The sequence below is a fragment of the Myotis nattereri genome (genome assembly GCF_964212035.1).
Source record: "Myotis nattereri genome assembly, chromosome: 8".
NCBI classification, from domain to species: domain Eukaryota; kingdom Metazoa; phylum Chordata; class Mammalia; order Chiroptera; family Vespertilionidae; genus Myotis; species Myotis nattereri.
The window spans coordinates 64,764,348-64,785,868 of NC_138083.1; the positions used below are offsets into that span (position 1 = coordinate 64,764,348).

At 42.6% G+C, this 21,521-nt stretch overlaps 1 protein-coding gene across 1 annotated transcript in view; it reads left to right on the forward strand.

Annotated features, from left to right (window-relative positions):
• The window catches only part of LDLRAD4 (low density lipoprotein receptor class A domain containing 4), a gene marked incomplete at its 5' end in the record, with an annotated part of 330,675 nt that overhangs the window by 71,020 nt on the left and 238,134 nt on the right, over nucleotides 1–21,521 (forward strand). The gene's annotated exons all lie outside the window — the stretch shown is intronic.

Genomic DNA, 21,521 nt, shown 5'->3' on the forward strand with positions numbered 1-21,521 from the left:
TCTAACTTATTCTGGATAAAATAATCCTGAAGCCATTAGAACACTACCCAATTTTTGTTTGGTCAGAAGAATTAATAGCTGTTAAAGAGTTCATTTATTTACTTTTTTCAGTTTTCTCCTTTTATTTGTTCTACAGACATGTATTCTTTAAACACACACACACACACACACACACACACACACACACACAAGCTTGTTTTAGGCATCATTTTATGCCTTATTCCTATACTAGTACTTGCATATTTTCTTTGAGAAGCAGAATGAGTGGATCTTGAGAGTTCTGTTGTCCACCAGCAGATATGTGGCCTCCTTCTTATTTGTGGGCAGCAGCAAAACACTTAGTAAGATATAAGACCAATTAGAAGTCAAGTACTGGTTATATTCTAAGAAGTTAGAGCATACTAGAAAAATGAAAAACTCTTTCATTCTAAATTAAACCATAGTTGATTTATATCAAACATTTGCTTCTAAGGTGGGCCTATAAAAACATAGGAAGGTACAGTCTGCATAGAATCATCGCTGCTAGCACCAGTGACCAGATCCAGGGACCTTACTCTGGACCATGGCTTTCTGAGAGAAGGTCAGCTCACACAAGGACCAGACCTGGATCTGTTGTGATATACGGGGATTTTAATATCCTGAGACTAACTAATCTCTGAGATATTTTCTCAGTTTACAGACAATAAAACCTACAAGAAACTAAAATGGACTGTCTCTCAAGACTGGATGTTTGGGCCCCTGAATCACAGCAAAAGAGCCCCTCAAGAGAGTAAGTCTGACTAGGGGTGGACATAACCACACTCTTCCCCTCCTCCCCTCAGCCAGTCTGAGCTGCTGATGTCTTTACACATCTCCCACTGAGGCTCAATCTTTTGTTCTCCAGAAAACAAAATGATAAATGCTGCAAAGTCCTCTCTGCCACCAAGAGGGGCATCTGAAGGCAAAATCAGTTTTTAGCTTTTTTATTCTTTTCATTCCATTCATTCATTCATTCAATAAATAATTATTGAGCACTTGTTGACTGAAACTATAAAATACGTATTAGTCCTGGCCAAAGCCTTTTATAAATTGAATTGTATAGTTGGAGCATCTTAAGCTCAGACAGCTGCAATGCTTTGCTCGTGGTTACAGAGCATGTAAATGGAACTGCAAGGACCCAACTCAGGTCTCTGGGGCCTTTGTGCACCTTTCACCTCATCGCAGGCTCAACCCTTTTTTCTTTCACTGCAGATTCTGTAGCCTGGTCTGGTCTGAGGTGCAGCTGTTTTACTCTAAACCATAACAACTAAGATCTTAAGAATCCTACGAACAATGAGGATCACATTCAATATAAAAGTGATTTATCTTCAAGAACTCCTGAATTTTATCAAAGCAGTGTCCCTGAGGAATAAAGATGTGCTATTTCAGGACCAATGGAATTTTTTCCTGCATTCTTAAGCTTATAATTATTTTTTGAAAATTTGTGCTTTTGTTATACTTGAGTTTGACTGAGTGTCCCAAGCAGAGGCCACAGCATCAGGAATTTTCTGCTTAACAGGGAAATATTGCCTTTAAGTCTAGCTGATTAGGTTACTTTTTGAGCCAATCAAACGAAATTTTGGAAAATGTCCGACGTAAACAGAATTTTTTCTTCTAGGCTATCAACAAGAAGCTCTAGATGTTGGGTATTTTTAATTTGGCCAGACCTCTTGTGTTGGTTGTGTGCCATCCAAGGGCTCAGCAGGTGACAAGGAAACACTATGGGATACAGGAGTTTCCTGGCCTCAAGGAGCTATCTGGTTGCTATTTGAGAAAGCATTTATGAAGGTCTTGGTTCATTGTCTTAGGTTTTTCAAAAGCACGTGGCAAATAGTAACAATAATGTGGGGTGCACCTGGATATACATATATGTTTTCTGTGGTTTGGCTGCTGACAGACAGTTCCTGGGTGTGCTCTGTGCATATTTGTGATTCTGTGACCCATATTCTATTCCTGTTGCTTTCTCCAGCTAATTCAGATGCTCACGTAGCTTGGGATGACTATAGGTCAGGGAAACTTGAGTTATAAAATATTTTAGCCTCTAGAAATATTCTAGGCAGTCTTCAGTCTTTAGGCTTAGGGATACCCTTCACAATACCAAGTGAAATGAAACACCGCCGATACATTTTGAGTAAGGAGAGAGTGGACACTATTGGGGTAAGTTTTCTCTTGCTTAGTTCTGCGCCAAAATTTATAATGGAAATACTGAAAACATTTTAAAATCTTGGCTCCAGGTGAAGAAATTAAAGCATAAGAACCACATTATTTAGCAGCACATTGTTTTCTGGTTGTGACATAGAGGATTTGTTTTGCAATAAATGAGGCAGCAGCCTTCTACTTTGTGGAAGATCATCAGTTCTGATACAGGTTTTTTCAGTTGCTACCCCTTTGCTTGTTTCTTGGTAATTCTGGGGTACAAAGGCCCCTGGAAAGAGAGCTTAGATCTGTCTGACCCAGGGGATGATGACGGAGGCAGTGTGGACTCCGGGAGATCAGTTCTGGATGTTGGTGAGGATGCTACTGAGGCAGGTGTGCTGTGGTTTTGGGGCTTGGGCACCCAATTAGAGGAATGCTGTGAACCTTCAATGTTGACTTCCTTTTTTAAATGAAAAAAATATTTTTATTGATTTCAGAGAGGAAGGGAGAAGGAGAGAGAGATAGAAACATCAATGATGAGAGTCATTGAATCGCTGCCTCCTGCACGCCTCCTACTGGGGATTGAGCCTGCAACCTGGGCATGTGCCCTTGACCAGAATCGAACCTGGGACCCTACAGTCTGCAGGCCGATGCTCTATGCACTGAGCCACACCAATAGGGCGACTTCTTAACTTTTATCCAGATATATGATGAAAACATAACCTGAAATAACCGGCGTAGATCTTGACAAAGTTATAATTTTTTTGACAATCTTTGGAGCATTGGGGCTTAGGTTGGCATTCCTTGTAACTCAGTTTTACAACCCTTCTGTGGCCTCTGTATAATTAAACTAGTCTTGATTTTTGGAAAATGGATCTCTTTGTGGACATATTAACTTAGTAGAGTGGGCAAAGGGAGAGGAGACGTTATTTCTAGATTGCTGCTGGGAAGCTTTTGCTATGTAGATGAACTGTAGTCGATCTTATGTGTTACTAGTAGTGAATGTGCCTGTGTGTTTTATCTAAGTCAGCAGTAGTTTGACCGATTATTTTATGGCTTCTGTTTCCCCACTACCATCTCTGAACAGATACTGAAATTATTCAATTAAATTTAGTTGCTTGAACAGAACACCTACTCATGTGTAAGTTATGCAAATGAATGCAAATCATAAACAAATGAGCTGGCTGGACTGGGAGATTGTATTACACCAGCACTTGCCATCACAGAAGAAATATGGTAGTATAGTTCTCTTATGGTTCATTTTTGAATTAAATCATAACTTTAGGATACTTTTTCACTTAAGAAGTCTGATGCATCACCAAGAAGTCTTGGATGAATGTCACCTTGGATGCATGTCGCCTCTCTTTGTTTTTTCACATTGCAGGTGAATTTTCAGGTGCCGTTATTACTTCACTAGTCATTGTCACCTCTGCAAGCATTCTTTGAAGCTACTTTTAACATTTACCTATAAACTTTTTTTTTACATTGCACTTTACCTGGCGTTCAGTCCCAGAAACTCATGTGTTAGTGTATTGAGTTATGCTTATCTTTTTAAGGGGTTTTGTAGGAGTCAGGCTCATAAGTTTGTGTGGGCAGGAGGAGTCCTTCAGTACAAGTTCAGTGGTAGCTCTCTCAAAATTCAGGTTAAATTATTTCTGAAGTCGAGATGATATTTGTTCTAGGGGTTCTCCTGTTAACGTGTGGCTATTTAAGTTTAATTCTATAAAGTAAGCTGAAAGCCCTGGCTGATTTTCTCAGTGGTTAGAGTGTCGGCCTGTGGACTGAAGGGTTGTGGGTTTGATTCTGGTCAAGGGCACATATTTCAGTAGTGGGCTTGATCCTCAGCCCCAGTCGGGTGTGGGAGGCAACCAATGAATGTGTCTCTCACATCGATGTTTCTCTCTCTCTATCCCCCTCCCGCCCACTGTTTCTAAAAATCAATGGAAAAAATATCCTATGGTGAGGATTGACCAAAAAAAAAAAAAAAAAAAAAAAAAGAAAAGAAAAAAGTAAGCTGAGAAATGTACACGTTAGGTGCTGGTTTCTACCAATGATAAAAGGGCTGATGATAGTCAAGGCGACTGTCACTTTGAGGCTATAGCCTGGGGGCACATCAGAAGGACCTGGCCAGAAATGGCTTAAATAAGAGATAATTATGAGAAATAGTCTGTTCTTAAAAAGGCTTAACTCACTCAATTTGAATACATAGCAAGAGCCTGAGGATGAGGTCTGTTGTAGTTTAAAGTTGTTTTCAATAGGAAATCAAGTTATCTAATTTTCTTTAGAACTGAGAGGGACCAAAGCTAGCATATATATTAAAAAACCTCAACTACAAGTGAGGAAATAGAGAGGCTAAGTGACTTGGTGAAGGCGAGACCCTTAGTAAGTGGTGGAGTGAGCCTTGAAGTGAGTGCTCTTTACTGCACCTGGGCCCTTTGAGACCTTGTCCTACACGGGAGGATGTGGATGAAGGACATAGAGAGGCCTTTTGAAGATGACAGTTTGTACGGTTGTTAGGAAAATTCTGGTTGCACACTTTTTTATATCATAATTGATGTGAGGACATCCCTCCTTCTAGTTTGGGTGCTAATTGAATAGTAAAAAGTGTTTATCTTTTTAGTTTAGTCTGATAGGAATAGATGAGAGATTGTTAATAAAAGAATGAGAAATTGTCTGTACTAACAATAGATATAAAGGTGAATTCTGTCAGCTTTGTTCATTAGTCCTTAGAAAATGCTCAAGAACAAAGAGATTTAGTGACTGGTCACTTTTTAGGGACATATGTAAATATTTTGTAGTAGACAAGCACAGCGAAAATCAAACATTTAATCTGTAGCTAAACCCTTCTTGCCCTGAAACAGAGCTGTTGTGGAAGCATTGTTTGCAACTGAGGAATTAAACCAACAGTTTTTCTAAGGGAAGCTGCTTAAACAAAAGTATCAGCAACAGCGAGGCCCCTGTTGGCATCTGGACTTTGTAGTAGCTCAAGATATTTACTCTCTTGCTTGGAATTCTCCCTCATGTAGGGGCTTGTGACAAGTGTAGCCTTGCATAATGTGCCCAGCATCCTGGAAAGCTGGGATGGACCTCATGCCTGGGGAGACCCGAAAGTTGATTCTTCTGAGGATTCCTTCTGTAGAGTCATTCCCCCATCAAGCCATGCATGTGGAGAACACTGTGCCTGAGCCTGACGCAGGGAAAACCAGTGGCTCCTGCATTTGAAGCCTGGACGATGCTCCACAAGTCAGCCTGTAGTTGTGATATCCCGGGACCACTAGTCACATTAAACATAGCTTCACATATCCAGGTGGCTTGTATGAAGCTTAAACCCATAGAGGAAGTAGAATGGATTGCAAGGGATCAACTGGCACCTTGAAATGTTTGGTATTGTCTATTTAGTGAGTTAGGGGGGTAGTGGTCTGGTGACTTCCAAGTGGGAAGATAATCTTTATGTTGTTGTTTTAGGTAATACATGTTCTTGAACAAATAGCATAGCCACTGTTATTTCAATATACATATTCCTGCCCTGGCTGGTTTGGCTTAGTTGGTTGGTATGTCATCCCATACATCGAAAGGTTGTGGGTTTGATTCCTGGTCAGGGCACATACCTGGGTTGTGGGTTCGATCCCCAGTCAGGAGGTGTATGGGAGACAACCGATCTTTCTTTTCTTTCTTTCTTTCTTTCTTTCTTTCTTTCTTTCTTTCTTTCTTTCTTTCTTTCTTTCTTCCTTCCTTCCTTCCTTCCTTCCTTCCTTCCTTCCTTCCTTCCTTCCTTCCTCCCTCCCTCCCTCCCTCCCTCCCTCCCTCCCTCCCTCTCTCTCTCTCTCTCTCTCTCTCTCTCTCTCTCTCTCTCTCTTTCTTTCTTCTTTCTTCTTCTTTCTTCTCTCTCTCTCTTTCTCTCTCTCTCTCTCTCTCTCTCTCTCTCTCTCTCTCTCTCATCAATAAAAAGCATATACTTGCATAAGAAAAAAATATATACATATTCCTATGATGCTATAAGACTTTTCCAATAGAAGTAAACTATATTGTATATTTTGATACATGTGCTTTTGATGATTGTACAAAAAGTTTTATTTGAAGCTTGTGTGAGAGATTGAGCACTGTACACTGACAAAGGCAGAAATAAAAAAGTCAGAGTCTTGGACCTCCAGTAACCACATAGATCACTGAGTCCTTCATTTGCCTTGTACAAGGATAAAAACCTAAAGCCTGGGGAGGTTGAGTGACTCTTGCAGGACTGATTCGTCAGCCAGTCGTGGAGATGGGAGCAGAACCAGCACTCCCGTGTTCCCTGTCTGCGCTCCTTGTGTTCTGTTAGGTTGTCCTTGCTGCCTCCCTGAGGTCATTCCCATAGGGTTTGTGCGGCACGGTGCCAAGGTGAAAGGGGGCAGGGATAGAAGGCAGTAGATTCCTTCCACTTAGTCCGAGGGGATCTCAAAATGAAGTTTTGGGCTTCGGCTGTAAAGGAGGGAAAGGGAGCTCTGGAGAGGCTTCTTCCAGCAATTCCAGACTCCGGCCCAGCAGTGAGCAGCATCGGGCACACGGCCCCTCTCACCACGGGGCCAGGGGTCTTCGCCTTCCACGTGCCTCTCAGGGAATGAATGGCACTGATGACTGACAGGCCCCATTTTGTTTTCTTAAGAAATTACAATAGAACTAATGGCAAGTACCCCTTCACTGATATTCATGCACTTTTGATTTATAAACAGTATTTTATTATTTAAAAACAAAGGGCAGAAGTCACCCATGGTTCCATTATTTTCACACAACTATTTTATTTTCTGTGCATATTATTTCAGTCTTTTAATATTAAAAATATTAAATATGTGCTTTCTACAAGATCATTATCACATGGTTATGTGAAAAGTTCATGATCTTTGGAGGCGGACAGACCTGGGTTTGATTTTTGGGTATACCAGTTATGTGACTGGGTAGTTCCTTCACTTCTCTGCACTTGAGTTCCTTCCTCTGTAGAATGAGATACTAACTTACATAACTTCCTCTAAAGAATGCGATACTAACTTAAGCTCACATAGGATTTTTGTAGACTTGAGGGAGATACTGTACATGAAGTATATAGCCTTTTGGGGCCTTTAATGGTACATCATTCACTGCTTAATTTTTCTCGTGGGCATTTGTTTTTCATTTTGCTGCGTGGTCTGGAAGTATATTACCACTGTCTTTGATAAGAGAAATCTCCATTCTCCCGTGGAGGGCTGTGATGTGGGGACTGGTGCCTATGCTGGCCAGTGTTGCTGCCTCCTCAGGTCAGCTGTCCTAGGCCTGTCCCAGGGGAGATGCCTGGAGTCAACTCTGATGATTTTTTGGGTGGATATGTGAGAATTGGCCATGAGATGAAAACTCAAGTGACAGCCGGATGAGGGAATTTGGTATATTTATTTCATCTTTATATTATCCACCACCTTACCCAAGAATTCCTTGGTTGTATTAACACTACACAGGATTGTTCAAGTGGGCAAAGGAAATGGATTGTCTTTTATTTTAATGAGAGATCTAGGCTGCTGGTGACTTCTCTATGGAGACCCCTGTCTGATCTTACATTTCTAAGGCTGAACACCTCTTATGATCAGAGGTGGGAGGTAGGAAGGAAGAAAGTGTGGTGAACTGGGAGTTGGCAACTAGTTCATCTCTGAAACCAGTTGGTAACTAGCTGAATGACTTTGAGCAGCTCACCTCCCCGAGTCTCAGAAATCCTCAGATGTGAGTACCTGGAGAAATGTGTGTCTTTTCTATTTTTACATCCTCGGCACCGGCGTGTTCCTGGCTGCAGTAGGTGCTCAGCAAATGTTTGTCCAACAGTTGAAGCAGGAGGTGGGCCCAGAGCCTACCCCAGTGCGTGTTCAGAGGAATGCTGGCCTCAGGAAGGTGGGCTAAAGGAAAGATTTTTCCAGTCAGCTGAGTTTATAAATGCTGCCTGTTACAGCCCTTTCTGGAGGATTCTTCATGTAACTTTGAACATATTAGAGGCCCTAGAAGTTTGGCAGTAAAGAAAGTCTTAGTGTTGTTAAACCCAGAATTTCCTAAACGTATTTAATCCAAGAACACCCTTTTCCTCTAGCTCTATTTAGCCTAGAGGAACTTTTGCTTGGCCAGATGACTGTGAAGGAGACTTCCTGCTGGAACATTCTAGAATCTTGAGAGCTGGGGTGGGAGGGGTGGGTGATAGGAGGTTGTGGTTTAGTGCGCGCGCGTGCGTGCGTGCGTGTGTGCGTGTGTGTGTGTGTGTGTGTGTGTGTGTGTGTGTGAGTCCTTAAACAGGGCTCAAACTTCAGATTCTGAAATTAGACCTTGTGGGCCATGTTGTGCATCCACAGCACAAACAGGAACCTTGGGTGAGATGTATCGTTTGAGCTGAACTCCCACACGCAGAGGGCGGCGCTCATCTTGTCCTTAGGGAACCAAGGGCAGTGGCATAAAATGACCCTCTTTCTGTTGTGCTCGGGTACTTTTTCCTGTTTTTTGCTCTAGCAGATTGTAGGTTTCTTGAAGTCAGGATTCTAATCTACGCTCAAGAAAACTCTGGGGCCCTGTGGCTGGTCACTCATCTCTCCTGGATTACTTGAAGGCGCTAAGAGATACTGTGCAGAGGCTGGCTTCCTCCGCCACCTTTCTTCCTTCTCAGGGTCTGAGGTGGGTGCCTCTGAGGGCAAGCAGGAGAGTCCCCGTCCATCAGCCACAGTGGGTGGGTGTGGCGATGCCGGTGGACAGTCACTGCGTGGCCAGCTCTCCCCAGTGGCTGCTGTCCCCGGGCACCCATGCCCCTGCCCCCAGTGTTTCTCTCCACCAACTTTCCCTCCCAGATAAGCACATAGAAACGTGATCCTGTTGAGAAGTCGAAGCATTTGAACAAATCAGATGCTTTTGCCCAACCCTGGAATAAAGGCTGTAGTTATTTTAACAACAAAATCCTGCAGTCTTCAGCTATTTCTGGATGTAGACTGGTAATTAGCATGCCATGTGTAATTCATTGCTGTCTCTGGCTGTTTGTTTCCTTGTTCCAATGCAGCCCAGTTTGGGAGACTGGGCTTATTTCATTTTGGAAATGTGATTTTGTGGAGACCTCTAAAATGCCATCGTGAGATGAATGGTTTTCTATATAGTCAGTTTGCCAAACCTGGTGTTTGCAGCTCAATTATTAGTTTTCAGCAGCTCTGTAGAGGAGAGTAACAGCTTGCTAGGGTGGTATTTCGTTTCCAAGAAAACTGTTAAAAGCAACTGCTCGAAGAAGGATTGATGCTACCAGAGGAAAGTGACACTTCAGGAGAACAGGTAATTCTGGGATAGGTTAAGGAGGCTTTCATGGTTTACCTGTGTTAGTGTTGCTCATGGGAGAGATTTCACATTTTCAGCTTATACACTCACTGATGTGCAGGGAGGCCAAATGCAGATGAGTACCTTCTGGAATTTATAGTGCTGGAATGAAAGGAAAATGCCTGAGTGGCTCTTGTAATGGGGCGCAGGGTGAGAAGGCTCCTGGAGGCCCCCTGTGGTCTCTGGCAGGACTTCCTGCTCGCTCCCCAGCTGCAGAGGAAAAGGGAAAATACGCAGTTACTGTTTCTGTTGGGGAGTGCTGGGACCTGCTGCTGACTGTAAAGTGAGAGCTTGGCCAGGGTCCAAACGGAAAGCATTTGGTTTCTTCTTTTTTAGAAAGATTTATTGGGGGCAGTCTTTAATAAATAGCCTGCTTCTCTAGATTTCTCCAGCACTGTGGGGCTCGCTCTCTCTGGCTGCTCAGCTGACTCTAGCGTTGCCAACACGAAAGGCATAAGGCAGGTAGGAGTGCAGCATGAGGAGAGCATGTGTTAGATTGCACTGTAAAGGCCCTCGAAGCCTGGCTGGCTGTCTTGGGGTTACCCATGTGTCTTCCCATGTCCACTGAAGGGGAAATAGGTGACCTTTGCTCTCTGAAGACTTAGCTTTTGATGAATGAAAAAAGGACTTATTTTATGCATGAGCTAAATCTTTCTAAACTAATCCTCTGGCCCCTCACTCTCTAAGGCGCTACAAAAGAGAAAGGAGGCTGAAGGAAAAAAAATAGCCAAACAAAATAAAACTCTTTTGTGGATGGGAAGCACTTGTGTTCCATGGATCTCTTGATAAAAGGGTTTAGATAGATGAGCATAAGTTTCTACCAGTAAAATAATTAAAGTGCTCCTAATTGCTCCTTAATATGATAAGAACTAGCTTCAATTGTTAGAGGCCAAGGAGCCATACAAAAACTATGGCCTAGACCTGCCCTGTGTGGTTGGAGTGTCGGGCCATGCACCGAAGAGTCGCATATTCCATTCCTGTCAATGGCATGTACCTGGGTTGCAGGTTTGATCCCTGGCCTTGGTCAGGGCATGTGTGGGAGGCCCGATTGAAGTGTCTCTAATATAGAAAAATCCCATGCACAATAAAAAAAAACAACCCCAAACTAAAACAAACAAAAAAAACTATGGCCTAAATAAAGTGCTGTTAAACAGTGCAGTTGGTTAGGCAGTTCCAGCCAGGGAAAATCATTTCTGGCAATTTTTAGGTAAAGGTAAAGCTAGAAGGTTTGAGTGCAGTCCTGTACTGTGCAGGGTAGATCCAGGCACCCCATCCAGGTGGGTCATCTTGGACCCAGCACAGAGGCTCTCATTCCAGGACCTGTGGTGGCTTTGAGGTTCCATGCTCAGCTCTAGTCTTGGGCACCTTAGATGTGCCTGGAGATCTGGCACAGGGCGGGCTGTGGGTCAGACCACCTGGAAAAGTGCTGGGGGAGAGGCTAGGGAAGGTGGTTGTCTTTCAGATTACCCCTGTGTAAGGAGATCCACCAGCTACTCTCCTTTGATAAACTGAAAAGGTTTGAGCCCTTTTCAGTGTACCTAGTGCTGGTTTAGGCAAATGGATTCCATCTGTTTTTGTTTCAAATTATGATATTTAGGAATAATTTTCTGAAACTCCTTGTCATAGAAACAGACTTGAGGATAAAGGATTGATACCCCAAGTACTGTGAGGGAGGGCATATTAAGCATCCCTTGAAGATGGGGACACAAAAGAATCGTCTAAGGAAGGTGGACTGAGTTTTCTTATGCTGATTGGGAGTCTGGTATGAAAGCCAGTTATCATGTCATGTTTAAAAAGCTGTTACAGTTATTGTTTTATTTTTGATCAGGTTCACATGGTTCAGAAAGAAAATCTATTGTCAAAGGTATTAATTTAAAAGTGTACTTCTGTCTACTCTGTGCTCTTGTTCCCATAACCATTATTATTAGTTTCTTACTTATCTTTCTAGAATTTCCTTATGCATCTATAAACATATTTGAAAATATATTAACCATCACCACTCTCTCATTTTCCAAAAGGTGTCATACCAATTTCCCTGCACCGGGATGACAGTATTTAAGACTGAAATGGTGGTCCCATGCTTGCCATTCTGCAAAATGATTTGTTGAGCCTTTCCTTGCTGGAGCTATTACAGTAAGGCTATTACTGGACTTGTCAGTTGTCATGAGGCTGTTTTAACTTTATGTCATTTAAGCAAATGCAGTGACAAACAAATGAAGGTGATTTCTCAGTGTTAGGCCTTGGATCCCTCCCATAGGACAGACAAAACTAAATTCTCACGTTAACCACCGGCATTAACCACTTCTTTCATCTGAGCTCCAAGAGAGGAGATGCTGGTAGGCCTGCTTGGGCTTGCAAGGGGAACGGGAGGAGTAGGACATTGTTTGCTCTAAGAAACAACAGAAAGCAGAACCCTCTCCAGTGACAATGAGCACTTCAGTTCTTCTTGTGCTCTGACTTTATTTGACTTGCTTACAGAATTTACCATTCGTTTGTTCATTTGTTAAGCCAACATTAATCCAACTAACATTCTTTGAGCCATTGTGATATGTACAGTGTGGAGATCGATGTCTTGGTAGAAAACAAATATATAGGCGGACGTCCTTGCCCTCAGGTTTTACACTCTGAGCTGATCAGAGAGGCCGTTGGCACTGGTGTGGAGTGAGCAGTAAATTCTCCCTGAGGGCCGGGCGGAGGAGGCAGGCTTAGCTGGCCGTGCTCCTTCCGCGTCCCCTAGACTCCGCTTCTGAATTTGGTCCTGGCCTTCCCTCCTCCACACGGGCCTGGGGTTTTGGTGCTTCATTTGCTGGAATAACAGCTTCCAGATGGATTTTGATCTTCAGCTCAGTTTTGTGTTTTGGCCTGTTTTGGTTTATATTATTTATAGTGAACAGTCTGAGAAATGCTATTTTTTTAATCTTGAAATTAACATTTACTTTTGTTTATTCTTTTATATTACTTGGGAAACTTTGCAGACTCGAACTTTTGTTAAGATGATTTGGAAAGTTGGAAAGATACAGGTTTTGGAAGCAAAAGGATGAGAGTTCAGATTTCACCCCTTAGCATTACTGTGGCCTTAAATGAGTTATTTAACTCACTGAGCCTCAGTTCTCTGCTCCATCAAGTGGGAAAAACAATACCGATCTGACCCAGCCGGTGTGGCCCAGTGGTTGAGCATCGACCTCTGAACCAGGCGGTCATGGTTCGATTCCTGGTCAGGGCACATGCCCAGGGTTGCAGGCTCGATCCCCAGTGGAGGGCTGAAGGAGGCAGCTGATGAATGATTCTCTCTCATCATTGATGTTTCTACTAGTAAGTATGAAACCATAGGGAAAAACTTCCTAAGCCTCAGTTGCATTATATGAGTTACAAGACGTTTTTTTGACTGTGTCAGCCTAGGAATGAAAAAATTTGGTAATAAAATAATAGAAAACAATACAAGATTCTGTTTGTGTGTGTTTTTCCGTTGGCCTGTTTTGCATTCAGCTGAGGGGCTTGATCTACGTATGTAAGGAGTTTTGATGATCAAGGGCTAAAGAGGGTCCCAGGCTTCATAGAATTTTGGGGCAAGTAGAAGGGATCTGTTATTTTATCCGTTTTCTGCTGTCTCTGGTCTTTGGAAGAAAGGACCAGCTTGCAAGACGTCTTGTGTCCTTATTTGTGCTGAGACCTGGGCCAATCATCACGCGATGTACGGCCAACCTGTTTGGGTGAGGATGTCAGCCTCCTCTGGCCTCAAGGAGAGGCCGGAGTCAGTTATTCCAGCTCTGACTGTGCCGCAAATAGCTCTCTTCCCCACAGCCGGCTGCAGGCAGCATACTCCGTCCTCTGTGCCTCAGCCATGCGGTGACAAGGGAGCAGACGTGGCTGCGAGTGCCATCACACGTGCCCTTGAACCGTTTTCTTCCTGTGGCAGGAGGGTGCAAGCGCGGGGTGTTTTTCTCTCTGCGGTGACCCCGATTTCTCTGTGGTAAACAGTTGTTAAAGGACCGCCTTCCTCCACAGCCTTCCCTGCAGTGGGAACACAGTTACTCTCCTTGGCACTTGTGTGTGCATTTCATTTGAACAAGAACATTTTGCACCTGTTGATGTACTGCTCTTTAATTGTTCACAGCTGTTTTCTTTGCTGATCTCCCCCACCCCCCTTTTCTGAAGGGGAAGGACTTTGTGGAAAGTGACAGTTTCTGCCTGTTTTTGCCTTTTCTCCCTTTACCTCATGCCAATCCCCAGGGTCATGTTTGCTAACCAGAGGTGGCCCGCGCCTTTCCTGCTTTGAGTGGTATTTTACTGCTTGGGTTAAGGAAAATAATTTTTTTTTGTTGCAATTTTTTATGTTTTCGAAGTCAGAAAGGGAGGGAAGCAAGAGGAATCATTATTATTAATTAGATGTGAGCAAAAAATATATGTAGTAATATCTCCTGAAGAGATTCAGCACAAAGTCAGTGTTTAAATGTCTGTTTTCAGGTTGTCAGTGAAAAAGCATTATCTTCGAGTGGTTTTGGTAATGCATATGGAAATCAGTGGGGCTTCCGGGGAAATATCTTGGTATGATTATGATGATTTTGGCATATTTCTGAATGCCTTGGGATTTCTCAGTTGCCAAGTGGCAGGTCAGAAGGGACACTTTAGTAAAAAGAGACTACTTTGACTTAACTAAATGGAATGTTTTACGAATTAGAGGTAGTGGGAGAGACCAAGACGGTAGAGAAGGTGGAAGCTGAATTCACCTTTTCCCATGACCTCATCAAATTAACAACTAATTTTAGAGCAGTCAACCTGAATAACCATCTGAAGACTAGCTGAACAGACATCCTATAACTGAGGTTATAAAGAAGAAGCCATGTTGAGAATGGCAGGAGGGGCGGACATACAGAAGGGGCAGGGCACACACCCATGGTGTGGTAGTTAAGAAATGAGGGATGTCTCAGCTACAGAGGTCCCCCTGAGTCTCAACCCCACACCGGGCTCCCTAGCCCAGAGCACCAGTGCCAGGAAGAGGAGCCCATCTAACATCTGGCTGTGAAAACATTGGGGGTTCTGTTTGCTCAGGTGAGATGGAAGGCTGCTGGCAACGCAGGTGCCCTACAGAAGCAGGGCACAAAATCTTGCTCACAGGTACCCACTCTAGGCTCCAGCAAAGGGATGGTGGCTCAGAGGAGGCCGGAGTCATACAGGGAGAGACTGAACTGTGTGGTGTCGGGGAGAAGGCTGGCGGGACAGCTGCTAATGTCCTTGTGTTGAGTCCCTCAGATGCTGCCCACAGGTGCCATCTTTCCTTCTCAGAAGCCCTGCCCTACCCAGCTCGCACACAACTGTAAGCTCTGCCAGTAGCCACCAGCCTGGGCCTGCATTGCAGCCTTTCTTAAAAAACTTATGAGGAATTCTGGGCAAGCTTTGGGTTTGCCAGAGACACACAGGGAGAGACTGAGTTGTGTGACATTAGGACAAGGGCCGTTTTCTTTGAAGGCCTGACTAGTGCCACTGTTCCTGTGTGGGGCCCTCCCCTCATTGTGGCATTGGCTGAGCTGTATGGCTTTAGTGTGAAGGCTGTCTTTCCTTTTGGCCAATGGGCACCACCATTCCTGGGCTGAGCCTTCTTTCCACACAAACTAATCTTAATCTGCTTTAGCTTGATGAACTCTGCTCTTTGTCTTTTTTTTTTTTTAATCTTTTTTTCTTTTTTTTTTTTTTAATGCTCTTTGTCTTTAACCTTTGGCATTTTGATGATCCTCTTTGGGTTCATCTTGTTTGGAACTCTTTGCGCGTCTTGACTCGTGTCTTTTTCCTTCCCCAGGGATAATTAGATGCTGCGTATCTGGGCTTTTTAACTATTTAAGTGCACTGTAAGGGCTTTTACAACAGCTTCTAACAGAAGAGAGAAGGTATCTGGATAGGACAGAGCTCCAAAGATGAAAGCAATAGTTCAATTTACCACAGAAGGTTTTCTGTCTATAGTGAAAACAGAATAGCTTGTAGACCAACTTTCCCATAAAGTGCTAGAAAAACTAGACAAAGTACAAAAACAGGTGGCCAAGACTTGAGGGACCAGGGTACTGAAGAGAAGGAAAGGATACTGGTCAAGCCCAACATTCTGTGATGCTTTTCCCCTTGAAGCATGTTTTCTGGTTCATAAGGGATCGGGGGTAGATATGCCAAGAAACCAAACAAAGTGTTTTCCAAGAAGCTGGGACCATTAATGGAGCTGCTGGCAGTCTTAGGGTGCTGTGGAGACAAAACTTGGAGTTAAAGCTGCCACGGCAGCGAGGATTTAAAAGATCACTATTGCCCTGGCCGGTTTGGCTCTATGGTTAGAGCATCAGCCTAAAGACCAAAGGATTGGGGGTTCGATTGCTGGTTAAGGGCATGGTCAAGGGCATGTTCCTCAGTTGCAGGTTCAATCCCCAGCCCCAGTTGGGGTGCATGTAGGAGGAAACTAACTGATGTGTCTTTCTCATGTCAATGTCTCTCTCTCTCTTTCTCTCTCTCTCTCTCTCTCTCTCTCTCTCTCTCTCTCTCTCTCTCTCTCCCCCTACCCCCTCCATCTCACCTCCTTCCCTTCCACTCTCTCTAAAAATCAATGGAAAAAATATCCTTGGATGAGGATTATAAAACAAAAAGATCAGGGTCTTAGAGGAAAGGGGAATATAGTAACATGAGCCCAATAATCTGCACTGCTGTTCTTTTCAATGCATTTGCTGACGTGTTAACATCTCAGAGACTAAGAAGTGAAGCCAAAGCTATCCTTAAAGGTTGGGAGGTGAAGCGGGCAATGTCAGGGATCCAGGGAAACAAAAATTGGAGTTCAGAATTTACCAAGGAGGAGAAGCCCTGTTAAGCACCCTAGACTTCCTGTTTGGGCTTGATCAGACCCTAGGAATAAATGTAAACTTGAAATAAGATAGCCTTTACAAAAGTCTGAAACTCAGCTTTGAACCAGTTCAAGTCAGACTGGATTATAGTGATCTTTCCCTAATCTAACTGCCTGCCAAATAAACCAAAAATAAACCCTCTCAGAAGGATGATAACATCAGCCAGAACCTCAGATTGTCTCATTAGTTTTTGATGCACAATATCTGGCATTCAATGAAAAATCAACAGGCATGCCAGGAAACAGGGCCAAATGATTAAAAGAAAAAAAATGAGTAACACTGATGATGAAAACAGCAACAGGTGATACAGATATTGGAATAATTAGATAGGATTTTAAAAGAGCTACCATAGCCCTAGCTGGTGTCTTGGTGGATAGAGCATCGGCCTGTGGACTGAAGGGTCCCAGGTTTGATTCCAGTCAAGGGCATTGCGTGCAGGAGGCAGCCAATCAATGGTTCTCTCTCATCATTGATGTTTCTGTCTTTCTATTACTCTTCCTTTCTCTCAAAGATCAATAAAAATATATATTTTTTTTAAAAAAGAGCTGCCATAAATATGTTTAAGAAAGTAAGAACTTCACAAGTAAAATGAAATATATTTTAAAAAGGACTCAAATAGAAATGCTTGTAATGAAAAATACAACAAATGAAGACTTATGTAGATAAATTTGATAGCAGGTTAGACATAGAAAATTAGTGAACTCTGCAATATAGGCCAATAGAAAATATCCAGACAGAAGCATAGAGAGGAAAAGGATTACAAAGATAGAAAAAAGAGCATAAGAACCATGAGACATGGTGAAATGACCCAACAGGTGTGTAAGTAAAGGGGAAATAATGAGAGAAAGATTGGGGCAGAAACAATGTTTGAACTGATATTGGCTAAGAATTATTCAAAATTAGAGACATTAAGATGGAGACTCAAGAAGCTCTACAAACTCCAAATACAAAGAAAACCACACCTGACATATAATGAAACCAAAACACAAAGAGAAAGTGTTACAAAGCAGCCAGAGGACAAAAACAGACACATTATTCTTAAAGGGGTTATTATAAGACTGACAGCTGACTTTTCAACAAAAATAATAGAAATCAGAAGACAATGAACTGATTAATCTTTAAATTGATGAAGAAAATAACTGTCAACCTACAACTAAAGGACATTTTAGAAAAGAAAAGCAGAGAGAATTTGCTCCAGAAGACCAATAGGAAAAGAAAATTCTTTAGGCTGAAGGATAATGGTTCTTCCATCTGATGGTCCCAGATGGAAGCATGGAAATATCAAAAGAATTGAAAAGCAACAAGAACAATAAGTATGTGGATAATTCTAAATAAAAATTTGCTACAGAACAATAACAATATTTTGTGGAGGTATAATGTGCATATAGTATTAAATACAGGACAATAGTATAAAAAGTGGGAGTGGAATGAAGGAACTTACATTGTTAAGAGAAGTTGTTGAAGTACAGATACTCTTCGACTTATGATGGGGTTATGTCCTGATAAATCCTTGTAAGTTGAAAATACCGTAAGTTGAACATGCCTTCAATACACATACTGAACATCAGAGCTTAGCCTAGCCTACCTTAAACAAGCTTAGAACACTTACGTTGCTTACAGGGGGGCAGTTATTTTGAGTTTCATCTCAAGAGTAGTTGCCTTCCTCCTCCTCTTCCCACCAGAAGCAGGAGACACAGGTGGGCACTTCGTAGACACGATGGGAGGTGAAAACATAATATCCAAACAATTCTGGCAACACAGTTCACTGTAGAGTATTGGTTGCTTACCCTTGTGACAGTGTGGCTCACTAGGAACCATGGTGCGCTGTGGCTGTCCAGCATCATGAGAGAGTGTTGTACCGCATATCACTAGCCTGGGAAAAGATCAAAATTTAAAATTTGATGTACAAGTTCTACTGAATGGTATCGCTTTCACAGCATGGTGAAGTCAAAAAATTGTGAGTCGAACCATCATTAAGTTAGGGGACTCTCTGTAGTAATTTATGCTAGACTCCAATAAATTAACAGTGTTATAATCTCTACTAGAGGCCCGATGTATGAAAATTCGTGCAAGAGTAGGCCTTCCTTCCCCCGGCTGCCGGCACCGGCTTCCCTCCAGCACCTGGGACCTGGGCTTCCCTCCTCCGGCCACTGGCAGGCACCCGGGACCCAGGCTGCTTCCCTCCAGCCCAGCTTTGTCAGGAAGGCCATCTGGAATGACATTCGGAAGACATCTGGTCTAATTAGCATATTATCCTTTTACTATTACAGATAGTAGTCACTAAAATAATCATGTATAATTAATGTGGTGATAGAAGGGAAATTGAAGTGATAAAAAATACCTGATGAATCTAAAAGAAAATAAGAGGAGAGTTCAAGAAACAAAACAGGTGGGACAAACAGAAAGCAAATAGCATCCTGGACAGTTTTCACTCAGACATAATAATTACATAAAATGCAACTAGACTAGATACTTCATTTAATTGACAAAGATGGTCATTCTGGATATTAAAAAACCCACGATTGTTGCTTACAATAGACATAAGTAAAGGGATACAGAAGGATTGAAAGTGAAAGGATGGAAAAAGATGTATCATGTGAACACACCAACCAAATGGAAGCTGGTGTAGCGATACACCAATATGAGATGAAGTAGACCTTAAGGCCAGGAGCATTGCTAAAGATAAGCATTTCATAATGATAAAAGGTCAATTCCCAAGCAAGTTAATTTAATGTAAAGGCAGGATCTGTAACCACAAAGGATTAGACTTCAAATGACCCCTAGTTATACCCAAAGCTCTTAGGGGCAGTTTGTCAGTCAAGACTCCCAACTTCTTCAACCCCTAGGAATAATGCATACACCCCCAAAAGCAACATGCATGGAAGGCCCTCACTGCTCAGCTATAGGAGTGATTTTTTTTTTTTTTTAAAGAACAGTGTGTCATGTTTGTCTGAATTAATTATGATGAATTTACAAACAGTATCGCTCCACTGGGAGGCATCTATCATTTAAAAAATAGTTGAGTATCTGCTCCTCTGAATGATTTGGTCCATTTGTACAGTGTACCTGGCCTTTCTTCATGCCCACTGTTATGGTTATTGTTCTCTGACACAGGAGTTGAGCCCCTCAGAAGTGAGGCAGGGAGAGCACCGGAATTTTCTCTTCTGGACCTCTATAGATCAAAGAAAGGTGGAGTTTTAGAGGTCGATGGAAGTGGGAATTGAGTTTTCTCCTTGCATGGACCAAGTTCATGATTCACTTGAGACACATGTCAATGTTCAGTGTAAATGTTTCTTCTTAACATTTATTACTGGATTATTTTCTCATTGTTAGTTTTAGATTTGCTTTTAATTTATGACCAGTGATACTGGCTTTCTATTTATGGCAGTGAGGGAAATGTTTTTTTTGTATGGTAGCCAAGAACTTTAATAAAACAAATGAATGAACCGCCTCCCCAGTTGCTCACCTCTGGGATTAGTGGTTGAAGAGGATGGTTTGGTGCAGTTGTCAGCTAGAAGTCAAACCTAGTGGTCACTTCTTCTCTGTTCCTAGTGCAGGAAATTTTGGGGGTACAGCTGGAAGAACTTGTCTTCATGTGTGGGCTCAAAGCTTTACTTTTCCGGGTGCTCAGGGTCAAAAGTCCTGTCCTTGAAGTCCTTCTTGATAGCAGGTACAGCTGCTTCCTGAAGAGGCGTTCTGGTCTTCAGGGTACATCTGTGCCCACAGGAGTGCAGTGGTTCACGTGGGACTTGAGCCTGAAGCTGGTCCGCATGGGCACCACTAGGTGTAGGACCAAGAAATCTCCTTTTAAAGAAATGTATTTTCAGTGAAAAAGTGACCTGGTTTATACAAAAATAGTAAGTGTAGTTGATCTGGAAACAAACACAGAAGAGGACACTCAGGTAGCTGAAATTTTGGGCACTCTGATCGAAGTGACTTCTAAATGTGTGTATTTCAGGACATGATAGGTGTCTAACTCTAAAACTGGTATGTTTAATGCTCAGGTCAGGAGACATTCCATAGGATCACTATGTTGACCTTTTATAATTTTAAAATAATAATAATTTTATAAATAAAAGACTTCTGGACCTATGCCCCCAAATGTAAGAAGGGGTGAAAAACCAAACCAAACCAAAAAACTATGTATGGTTTTTCACAGACCATAAAAATGATTTTTGTTTTGACTTGGAAACAATGGTATCCACATTGTTGCAGAATGATAGCTATTTCTTATGCTATCCTGAGATTTCAACTTTCTGATAATGTTACCAAAGTCTGATGATGTTACTGAGCTCAAGTTTCTGAGGAGTTGGATGCCCAAGGTGCACAGAGAAGCCAGCATCAGAGGCAACAGGTTGTTTTTTTAAAAAAATCTTTTTATTGATTAAGTTATTACATATGTGTCCTTATCTCCACATTACTCCCTATCCCCCCCCCCCACTCATGCCCTCACCCCCCTATTGTCTGTGTCCATTGGTTAGGCCTATATGCTTGCATATAAGTCCTTTGGTTGATCTCTCCCCCTTACCCCCACCCTCCCCTACCTTCCCTCGGAGGTTTGACGGTCTGATTGATGCTTCTCTGTCTCTGGATCTGTTTTTGTTCATCAGTTTATGTTGTTCATTATATTCCATAAATGAGTGAGATCATGTGGGCAACAGGTTTTTGTAGAGAAAATATTTATTTGTCCAGTTGCCAAATGAGACTGGAGACAAGGCTCAGATCAGTCTCCACTAATTAGGACTTAGAGCAAATTTAAAGGATAGGCCCTGGCCAGTATGGCTCAGTTGGTTGAGTGTCATCTCAAGGTCGCAGGTTAGATTCTGGGCCAGGGGACATGCCCGGATTGCCGGCTGGATCCCCAGTTGGGGGCATGCAGGAGGCAGCCGATTGATGCTTCTCTCTCACATCTATGTTTCCCTCCCTCCCTCCCCCCTCCCTCCCTCTCTCTCTCTCTCTTTCCCTCCCTCTTTTTCTTCCTCTCTTCCTCTTCCTTCCTTTCTCTAAAATCAATGAAGACATATGTTGTTTTAAAAAAATAAAGGATAAATATAAGGAAAAGCTTTTTGTATATTTATTGTCTTGGTTAGACAGTCTTGGAACTAAGTCATTGTAGGAATGGGAAAGATGAGGGAAAGTATAAAGGAATTCCAAGTTGGCAGGGTC